Consider the following 12,010-nt stretch of genomic DNA (forward strand, 5'->3'; position numbering starts at 1 on the left):
ATATATATATATATGTTGAATTATTGGTCATTGTTGATATCAAGCTTAGAAATTGTACTTAATTCTTCTTTTGTTGACTGCCATAGAGTGAGTGTTGAATCTTTAAATAAAGTTCGTGGACCTACTTTAATAAAAGATTTTGGAATCTACCCTTGGGAAAGACAATTGTTGTGCAATTTAATAGTCGTAATCAATCAATTGGAAAGATGGTCGAAAGCTTGCTAGCTTTCTAGGCATCATTGCTAGAACCCCAGATTTGACACCGTTAAATGCAAATGATTGGCGAGTGGGTTTGACGAAGAAGAAAAGAAAAAATTGGTGGAGTTTGTGAGGGTATGAAAATACTATTCTTAACAAGTATCATTTCTTTTTATTCATGATATTGTCTTTTTAATTTTTGTCTATCATTTCAGAAAAAGTTTTCAATTCCAAAACATGGAGAAGAGTTTGTGAAAAAGTCAATAGGAAAAAAATGGAGGGAGTATAAATGTGACTTAAAGGCCTATGTATGTGACCAATTATAAGATCAAAGATGCCTAGATGAAAAATAGACCAAGTCACATACCAAGAGATCAATGGAGTTGTCTCATCTCGTATTGGCTTTCTGAAAAAGCAAAGGGTAGTGATAGTTTTGTTTTATTAGTACTGACCTGTTTTATTGAATTGTGTAACTATGTAGTTCCATATCCAAAATATGTTTGAACTGATAAATAGTTATACTATCTTAAAATGTGACTTAGCTATCGATGATCCCCGTTTCCTTCTGGCAATATTGACACGAATAAGGAAATCAGCAAGATTCAATATGCTTCTTTCATAGTCAAATGTTATGCTAAAAAAGAACTGATGTCTTATTTTCTCCTTTTAGAGGCGTAGTCAAACAAATATAATTAGTAGATCTAAGCAAAATATGCCTCACACTTGAGGGTCCAAAAGCATAGCAACCTTGATGAATGAACATGTATTCATGCACACATTACTTACTATAATATTTTACAACTCATTTCAATCATGACTTATTCATTTGGAATAAATTGTACTTGATTAGGCTATAGATGGAATAGAGCCTACACTTGCAAAAGTCTACGTATTAACTCTTACAAAACGCAAAGATGATAGACTATTGGATGAGGAGTCTATAAATGTAGTTGTAAGATTTCTTACCCTTTTAACTTTTAAGATTAAAGTATGAGTATTTAATAGCACATGACTTGATATCATTTATCTTGTCATAAATTATAGTCTTCATTCTTCTCAGAACATGATGAAAGAGAAGTTGAGTAATGGTGAGACATCTGCGGAACAATCACATGGCAATGTTGCCTGGAAAGGAGATGTGTATTCTCAAGTGTTGGGAAATGAAAAAGTGGTTATGTTCGTGGTTTAGGACTTGGTCCAACCCCTTCTCTATTATGAGGCAGTAAGTCTTTCTTACAAAATATTATTGATGATGATTTCTGTGATGAGGCCAATATTCACATAAGCTAGAACAAGAGATAAATGAGTTGAAAGAGTTGAACAAAAACAGGATGAAGAAATATCTTCGAAAGAAAAATCTTGACAATTCTTATTTACTCATTTTCACAACAATCAAATATACTTTTGTAGCAGCTTCTACTTGACAAGAAGATCAATGATTTTCTATAGCACAAACTATCACTAGGTTTTCAAAATCTGAAAAGTATCACTGTTGGAGAAAATGTATTTGATCAAAACATATTTGAATAGTCCAAACTACATTTAGTAAGTACTCTTTCATTTCAGATTTTTTAGTGTACTTTTACTTTTATTTTATTTAATGGGTGGGGCACATCATTAAGACCACAAAGTGAAAAGACATTTTTATATTCAACATATACTCCTTGAAATAAAATTCTTCTTTGTTTTGTAAAAATTCCATATCAAATTAAGATCAAACCAATTTATATCTATATATTTTTATCTGTTTATACTACCTAACTTAAAACACCAAATGTAGTATATTTTCTTGTTTTTTATATTGTATTTTATTTATTTGTGTGTATTATACTATATTATTCTAAAGACGCACACATTTTGACATTGAATGTTATGATATTTTCGAAGAGTTTTAGCTTTTCAGATATGTTGTGAGCTTTAAGAAGGGTTGTGACTCTTCTATAGTGTTACGACTTTTCAGAAGAGTTGTAACCTTTCCGATGGGTTGTGACATTTCCGAAGAATTATGACTTTTCTAATGAGTTGTGACCTTTCAGACGGGTTGTGAGTTTTCTATAGGATTGTGACATCTCTTTGATAACGCACAATAAGTAGTTTTCCATACACTACCCTTTGTTGCCTATAAAAAGAGGGGCTTCCTCAAATTTTAAAACAACATTTTTTTAAAAAAGAAAATCATTGTTGTTCTTCTTAAAACATTCTATTTAGTATATCTTCTATTTTTTATGATGGAAAAATACAGTGGTACGTGATTTGATATTCACGTGCAACGCACGGTTGCAAGTGCGTCAATACTAGTATATATATAAGTGGGAAAAAAAGTTAAAAGTCAAGATGAAAATACCCCTATAAGTTTAATTACTACAATAATACCATTAATAATTCATAGTTAAATAAATAAGAGAATATCTAAAAAAACATATTACAGTTATTTATTAAGTTTAGATATTTTTTATTTTTTAAAAATTAAATTAATTGGTAATAATCATCAATTTTAGTTGGTCATGAATGACGAAATTATGGAGAATTTTAAAAGTTGTGAAAATTGTTCTACATAGACAAAATCTATATCTATATCTATATTTACCTTCAAAACATGTACTCCTAACCTGAATGTTAAATTACTATAATATCCCTAACTTAGGTTGTGACTCTTTTTATGAGTTGTCGCTTTTCTGATAAGTTGTAATTTTTTTTAAAGTGTTGTGATTTTTCAACGAGTTGTGACTTTTCAAAGAGTTGTGGCTTTTTCAATAAGTTGTGACTTTTCCAAAGAGTTATGACTTTTTGAATAAGTTGTGACTTCTCGAAAAGGTCATGATTTTTCAAATAAGACACAAAAAATATTTGTTCGTACTACTCTTTGTTGATTATAAATAGAGGGTCTTCCTCTCATTTTCCAACCACAATTTTTCCCAATCTTCTACTCTTCTTCTTCTTGAATTTTATTTTTTTGTATAATTTATTATCGTTAAGTGAGTTTGAAGTTTAGTGGAATATGAGGTACCGCTATTTCTGATGACATATGTATTTCACCTTTAGATCTTTTTTTAAGAGACATTTTTCTTCTTTTCTTCTGAAACCTTTGTTCTTCATTCATATTTTAGCTCTAACTATTTTGTGAGAACTTTGATTTGGAGAAAATAAGGTTGTTAAATTGGGGGCTCTCTTTTGTCTCTCTATAGGGATATGTCATTGCCGGCGACATAGTTTGACAATTTTGCTGCCGCCACCATCTCCCCCTATGCCTTTGTAATTTATCCGCCTTCACCATTAGCTCCTCCACTTACTCAAATAACTCTCCGCCATTTCTTTCAAATAAAAAGGACCGAAAAAGAGAATATTTATACCACCACCAAGACCACTATGAGTTTAATCTGATTAAAATTATTTTTTGGTGATTAGAGATGGTGGATTTGATATATCTTTTTTCAAAATTCTTATATGGGAGTTGTTAAGAAATTTACAATAATGAATCTGGTGGAGAAGTGGTAATGTCTCATCAATTTTGGGATGATAAGGGTGGAGAGATTTGGCATATGCTACCGTGCGTGCGATTGGAAATCTGGCTATAGATTGAGGGGGCTTTCTACCATTTTTTCTACCTTTAGATCTTTCTTGTGTAGCGCGCTTATGATTTTAAGTTTTTCTTTCCATTTTGGAGTAAAGGTATGGTTGTCCAAAATAAATTTGGTATGCAAGTTTTATGTAATTTTGTACTATTTTGTATTGTTATGGAATTTTTTTAATTTATTTTTGTGTTATTGTTCTTTTAATTTCTACTTAATATGATAAAACCTATATTAATACCTGATGAGTTTAATAATAATTAAATAGTTTAGCAATATGTTTCTTTTTAAATACAAGTAATTTACATAAAGATTGCTAAAAGATTATTACTTTGAAAAAAAGATTTTGATTGTGTTACTGTATAGTCAATTAACATAGTGTTGTGAATTGTCATGCCCGGAGGCTACTCCCTTAATGTAACATGGGACCTAGGATCACGAGTGACCCAAAGCTAACCCTAAAGCTTGCATATGATAAGCATAATAAGAATCTCCAAGAAAAACGTGAACTAATGTGGAAGCTAAGTTAAGTGATAACTGAAGGTTGAAAATACCCAAAATTGATATGAATGTATATAACTTGCTAAGGGTTAAGAGATACTGCACATTCACTCAAAGCTAAAGCTTAACATAATACTATGTCTAATAAGACTCTACAGACTAGAGTTAATGGGACATGCTCCAGCTAACCCTAGCAAAACTAAAAACTGAACTAAAAGACTGAATTTGAAAAGAATATGTCTATTGTCCTCAAAGTATGATGACTCGTCAATGAAAATACTGGATATAAATCTATGTGTGATCTGGGATGCTGAATACTTGAACCTTCATCAGGAAAGGATGTAGCGTAAAACATGTGTTAGTACTTAAAATGTACTGCATGCAGGATACAAATAATATATGTACAAATATATAGGTTGGACAAAGCATAGTCAAGCAATGACATAATCTGAACATAATGTAAATACTGAATTTCTAACTGACAAATGAGTTGAATGCAATGAACAAGTATTGGTTATGAGCATGACATGCTGAAACTGAATACTGAAGTATGAATTGAAAACCTAGTCAAATGCACTAGAGCCTGACTGTGGGAGCTACTATAAATCGACATAAAACCACGTGAGCCAAATCCAAAGTACGATGTATACACCTTATAAAGAGGACCAAATGTACCTTGCTATGAGTATAAAGGTATGACTGGCGTGATTACTAAATCTGATGTCATACAGAGGGGGACTTATAGTCCATAGAGGCACGTAGTTATGGGATTATAAGGGCATTCTGAACCCTAGTCCAACTTGCTGCTAATTCTACTGACAATGTAACATTCAAAATGTGAGGAATGTTTATTTGTTTAACTGGCCTAGCAAGTGTAATTCATGAACTAAGAAATTTTTTCACAACAAGAGTTTTGAGTTTCACGCAAGGAACCAAGCAACGTTTCCAGAAAACATGATAATTCAATTAAGAATACTATAAAAACTAATTTACAACAATTCCCAAGGTCAGAAAACCCTAGGCCTAAACAATATATAAAGAATCAAGAATCTTACTGAATTGTAGGGACCTAGTGGATGCAAGGAACCCACTAGTGAAATCCCACATACCTAGTGACGAAATCTAAAGAGTAATCCTTTGATTTGAGGGTGGAACTTGAAGAAAACCTTTTGCTTGTTCTTGAGAGGTTTGTAGACTTTCCTCTTCTTTTTGCTCTAAGTTTTGTCTAATTTTGGTCAATAATCGATTAGGGTAAGTTCCGACTAAATTATTAGGCTGAGACTGAGTAAACCGACATAGTTTAGGATTTAAACGACACTGTTTTAATGTCCAACACGTAAGGAAAAAAATACTAAAATGACCCTAACTGAAAAATCTAGCAGAGGCAAACCACGACACCAATAACTGTCTGTCGTTGGGACCATGACCCATTAAGTGGGTTGATAATAGTAATGAATCATTTGTTTACAAATTCATAAAATTGGGACATAATATCTACTCCTTTGACAAGTATATGTATATAATCAGAAAAACATTATGTATATCTGGATGAATATATAATTTTTAATTTACAATTTTATACTGGCTACAAATTGTATATAGTAATATGGGACAAACGCGCATCCCGTGTTCCCAAAACTAGTAATATACAAGGTTACAGTCAAACTGAATAAAAAACAAAGGGAAAATGCACAAGTACCCCCTCAACCTATGCCCGAAATCCCAGAGACACACTTATACTATACTAAGGTCCTATTACCCCCTGAACTTATTTTAAAAGTATTTTTCTACCCCTTTTTAGCCTACGTGGCACCAGTTTGAAAAAAAAAGTCAACCATCATTGGGCCCACAAGATAGTGCCACGTAGGCTAAAAAGGGGTAAAAAATTATTAAAAAAATAAGTTCAGGGGGGTAATAGGACCTTAGTATAGTATAAGTGTGTCTCAGATATTTCGGGCATAGGTTGAGGGGGTACTTGGGCATTATCCCAAAAACAAAACAAATAAAAAGTAAATTATTAACTTTCCGCCTGAAAAATTATAATAATGTAATGGGCAAAGGGTCAAATATACCCTTATACTAAAGGAAATAGTTTATCTCTATTCTTCCTTTTACTTTTAGTCCTAATATACCCCTCATGTTATACTTTGAGTCCAAGTATATCCCTTTCATTATACTTCGATGTAAATTTACCGTTAATTTTGACAGAAAAACATGTGACAAACACAAAATAAAATTATTTACTCTCAATTTGCTTAGAAACTCACTTGTGCAACTCATTCCCTCCGTTTTGAGCTGTTATTTTCATTTTCCTATTCATTTTCTATTGAAAAAATGCATAAATACCTCCTAGACTATGACCGAAATCATAGACACATCTAAACTTAACTAGACTCCTATTACCCACCTAAACTAATTTAAAATGAAAGAATACACCACGAATACTGACATGTCCTAGAGAGAATGCACACTCTCTTGAAGGCAAGTGATGAGTGCACAAATTGTATAGATGTTATTTTTTAATTGCTCACCTTGTAATTAGTCAGTCACATATTTATTGATAATAAAACTTATATATATTTAATTATTTTGTTTCTTTCTTTGTAAAATATTTATTTTAATTTCTTCACTTTAAATTTTTTTGATTTATTATCTTTCCACTTTTAATTATTTTTAATAAATTGTGTGTATTTTTTAAAAAACAATTTAAAAGTGTCCTTTAATTTTAATGTTTTAATATTTTTATGTTTTATTTGATTTTATTCACGTATTTCGATATCCGTTCAAAATTAACTTATTTTTAATACAAGACATTTGAAATCAAATCAGAACGAAAGACAAAAAAAACTAAACTCAATAGAAAAAAAAGAGGAAAAATGAATGCAATTAAATAAAAAGTTTCAATAAAAGGTAAAAAAAAATTATTAACTTAATTTAAATATAAGATAAAAAATAAGGATATGTTTCTTTAAAAAATTAAAATTTATTTTTTACAAGAAATTACAAAATATTTTTTTTAAAAATTAAGAAATATTTTTTAATTTTATTTAAAAAATATTTTTTTATTAAAAAAATTATTTACACACATGACGGGCGAGTTGTACAAACACAACCAACTTGGGTGGTCGAAGGTGTCACATGAGTACAAAAGGTGCATAAAAATACGAATAAAATTAGTTAAGGGGTAATAAGATCTTGGTTAAGTTTAGGTGTCTCTGAGATTTCGGTCATAGGCTAAGGGATACTTATACATTATCCCTTCTCTATTTTTAAATTTTTGTACTAAAAAATAATAAAATAGAAAAGGGCCTAAAATACCCTTGAAGTATTGAAAATGGTACACAACTACCCCTCAGCTACATATTGACTCCAAAATACCCTCCTCATCCACCTATTGACTCACAAATGCCTTTCACATCCATCTTTAGGTCCAATTTTAGACATTTCAATAATATAGCACCATTTAAACTAATTAAATAATTCATTTAATTACGTGGAGCTCAACCATTGGTTGACATTTAATTATTAAATATAATTTTAAACTTATCCTTTTACCCACCAATTTTTAACTAAGCCCGCCCCAATACTTATTGAACTCGCCAGACCCAATACAAAAAGAACCCAATCTCTTCATGATAGACATAGGTGGACCTGCTAGATGATGGTGTTAACTAGTGAGTAGTTCGGTTTGAAAGACGAATGGGTATCACTTCATGTTATTGAGTAGAGACTTAATTGACTTGCATTGGGATTTGGGAATATACTACAAATAAGTGGTGTTGGCATTCTTAATTACTTAGGCTAAGAAATGATCATTTCTCTTATTACAAGGAAAAAACTACTAGCGAGTTTCTGTTTTTATTTCCTTTTTTTCCAAGAAATAATTTTATCGAATAAGCTGCACCACCGAGGAGGTAATGAGTGTATGCAGAAAATTTACTGGACTTGACTGTTTTATGCAACCAAGGAATCAATGAAGCCAATGCAAGAATTATATTTCCTTTCCCCTTAGAGAATCAGTCATTTCTGCTAAATCTATGCAAAAGATAAACTTCTTGGTGCATAGCTGGTGATAATGTTTCATTCTTTACCATTGCACATTGAAATCCGAGTCACTTGTCTTTCTTCTACGAGATCACGATTCCATTTACATTATTTTTCTATAGGAAGCTCTGTTAGTTCTTTTAAAGGTTCAATTTGCTTAAGAAATAAGAGTGGGTTGTTTTTGTATTGGGTCTAGCGGATTCAATTAGTATAGGGGCGGATTTAGTTAAAAATGGGTGAGTAATGGGTAGGTTTAAAATTGTATTAAATAATTAAATTTCAACCAATGGTTTAGCGCCATATAATTAAAAGGATTATTTAATTAATTTGAATGATGCTCCATCATTGTAGTGACTAAAATTGGACCTGAAGGTGGATGGAGAGGGTATTTGTGAGCCAATAGGTGAATGAGAAGGGTATTTTGGAGCCAATAGGTGGATGAGGGGTAGTTGTGTATTATTTTCAATACTTCGAGGGTATTTTAGGACCTTTTTCGATAATAAAATATGCACATCACACAACATCATTGTTCGGCATTTTCCCCTCGCACATTAAAAATCTTCAAATTAATTTCTATAAGGGGAAATTCACAAGTACCCCCTAGACTATGACCGAAATTTCAGAGACACATCTTAACGAAACTAAGGTCCTATTACCCCCTGATCTTAGTTTTATTGTTATTTTGTGAACCTTTTGTCTTACGTGACACACTCCATGAATCCACGCAATTGAGGCGCGTGAGAGACATTTGAATACCACGTAAGCCAAAAAGGTGTACAAAATTACAAAAAGAAAAAAAAGTCTAGGGGGTAATAGGATCTTAGTTTTGTGAAGGTGTGTCTCTGTTATTTCGGTCATAGTCTAGGGGGTAGTAGTACATTTTCCCTTTCTATAAAATTAATCATTGTACCCACATGTTCTTACTATTATAAAAGTACAAGAAAATTAATGAACGTAGGGAGTCATCGATTTTCGGATGCTGAAAATTCTTAGAACATATCTCAATAATGTATTTACTTTGATTAATATTGACACTTTTAGAAGAGGTTAAGCATGATAATTTCTTATTTATAAAAACCTCAATTCGAAAGAAAGAAAAATCATATTAGTATTTGAATACGATAAATTATTAGCTTCTTTTTAAAAAGAAGATGCATAGAAAAGAATTCAAAATGGAGGAAATGAGTTTCTAAAAAAATTAAATATTTGAAATTCGAGATGCATTATTTGATTTTGAGTTTGTCATGTGTTTTTCGTTAAAATTGACGTAAATTTGTGTCAAAGTATAATCAAAAGGGTATATTTTGACCTAACACATAACGAAGTGTATATTTAAAATATTTCCAATACTAGAAGGGTAATATTTTACCATTTTCCCTAATTTAATTGTAAAAAATATGGTTGGTAAAATTTCCGTCTTTTCAAATTGTGTATAATTGGATTTTAAAAGGGAAAAAAATTGTTCCTATATCAAGTCAGATATTTGATTCCTTAATTTTTGACTCCAAAGGGGCATAAAATCAAATGTCCTTGTGAGCACAAATCAAATGTTCCTATATGAAATCAGACATCTCTCTAATCTCTATTTGTTAGTGGATCTGATTGGTAAGCATTCTCCTTCTATTGTGTTTCTACATATGAGATTATATAAAAAAAAATTCCGATTTTGTTATAATTATTTTATTTCCTGATTTGTGGTTAGGGTTCATATTTGAGATGTCTCTGTTTTCAAATGTGATGAGTAGATTTCCTTGTTGTGCTGTGTTCCAAATTTTATCCACTATCCTTCTACGCTAAATTCACAGGGTTACAAGCTTTAATTTGCCCAGGTAAGTTGTCCAATTTTTCTGTTTTGGTTTTACGTACTTAGATTTGTCTTTGTTCAGAAAAATAGGATTGTAATTTGCCTTTTTCTTCTATGTTAGGATCCAAGAGTCCTTTGTCCCGCTGCAAGACTTCGATAAAGTCAAGGATGGCTAAATCTCCAAGAACTGTGAGGTTTGCCTCACTATTTTTCTTTTAGCACTTCCATGAGATGTCATGGCTTTCTCACTTGCAAATACAGGCTGAATTATCGAGATCCAGTGAATGTTGACAAGTTTATCATTACTCGGTATGTACAAAGAGGTTGTAAGAGGATCACTACTATTTCTCACGTAAACAAACTTATCTGCAACTTTATTGGTACTTCTTTTATTGCTTTCACCCTGATCTCCCCAGCCACAATGTAAGCAATGATCTATTCCACCATATTTCCCAAAATAACCCGTCCCATTCATAGACCCGTCAATAGTCAAAACTCTTCCATGATGTTACCAAAAAAATCCACTCACAAGAATCTCCACTCATAAATGGTTCCCTCATACCTCCATATCTAATTTCAATAAAGGAACTAACCCACCAAACAAAAGCATGAAGAGCGACACACCAAGGAAGCTAACACTAGCAACCTTCTTTGTTTTCACCTCACTCTTCCTTTTTTCCACTTTCTTTCTACTTGTTGATGCTGGCACTATTGCCTGTGGTTTCAACTTTGGAATTGAAACAAATCTCACTATCCTAGTTGCTTCATCATATAAGGTGGTGTATATGACATCCATGGAGGAGGATGGGAATACATCCTGGGGGTGGCTGCACTTGAGGAGCTACATTAGTACCTCCAAGTTGTGCATTTTCTATTGTTTCATAGGATATATTTGCATTCAAATGTTGAATTGGTTAATGAAGTATTCTAACTCCTCAACATAATGCTTTTTTCATTGCCTTGACAAGTGAGCACTTTCCCCTTTTTTCTAGCCGTCTTCTTTTTTTCCTCATCATTATTAGCATTATCACTTAAGAAAAATATAGTGGACCTTTGGTGTTTGTTTACATTATTCGAGTCTTCACTATGTTATTTCCTTTTCAACAAATAACTACAATTACTTGTATTAGTATTGAGTTTCTGTTCTACAACTCCACCTTTTGCTGAATTACTTCCTAACTTCAGGGAAGAATGTAGCAATCTATTAGAACTCAACAGATTATTCAACCCTTTTGAGAGATTGGAACCACAATTCGCTGATGGCACGTTCAAGTACCCGGAGACATGGGTAAAAATCTAGTGCAACAACACAAACACTTCATCCAAAATTCTTGAGCTGCTCTAACTACGAAGTAGCCCTGGCGACGACATGTACTTAACCATCTCAACTACTGCTTCCTGATTGGGGGCAAATTTGCTCATTTCCCCCGACGTCAACTTGAAATTTCTATAGTAATCGCTATAATTCCTAATTAGTTAATCGTAGGTTGACTAAATCAATTAGGGTCCATATGAAGCAAGTTTGATCTCGTAGCTTCCCCTTGACAATCTCTCAAGGTTGACTTGATAGTTCCAGAAGCATCATCAAAACTCCCTATCGGTTACCAAAGATATTAGGGTCCATTTGACCCGAGTCCAAACCTGACTCCGACCCAAGATAGTCAGGCATGTATCTAGGTGTTTGCAATGCATCATTATGGGTAGGGTTTCGGAAAATATCATTGAACGATGCATAAAAAATGATGTCATCACTAAGGAAATCAATGTTCCAAAATTTCATTAAAAAATCCTCAATATTTTCTTGATATGTTGCAGTCATGTGTAGGACGTAAAAAGAATTTAGCAATTGATCAAAGATTAAGCGAGAGACAGAGTAGAAGTAGAGAGGAAACTG

At 32.2% G+C, this 12,010-nt stretch overlaps 1 pseudogene; it reads right to left on the reverse strand.

Annotated features, from left to right (window-relative positions):
- Positions 1 to 10,288: 10,288 nt before the first annotated feature.
- Positions 10,289 to 11,538, reverse strand: LOC107016856 (annotated as a pseudogene).
- Positions 11,539 to 12,010: the final 472 nt, after the last annotated feature.

Source organism: Solanum pennellii, chromosome 4 (genome assembly GCF_001406875.1).
Source record: "Solanum pennellii chromosome 4, SPENNV200".
Lineage (NCBI taxonomy): Eukaryota > Viridiplantae > Streptophyta > Magnoliopsida > Solanales > Solanaceae > Solanum > Solanum pennellii.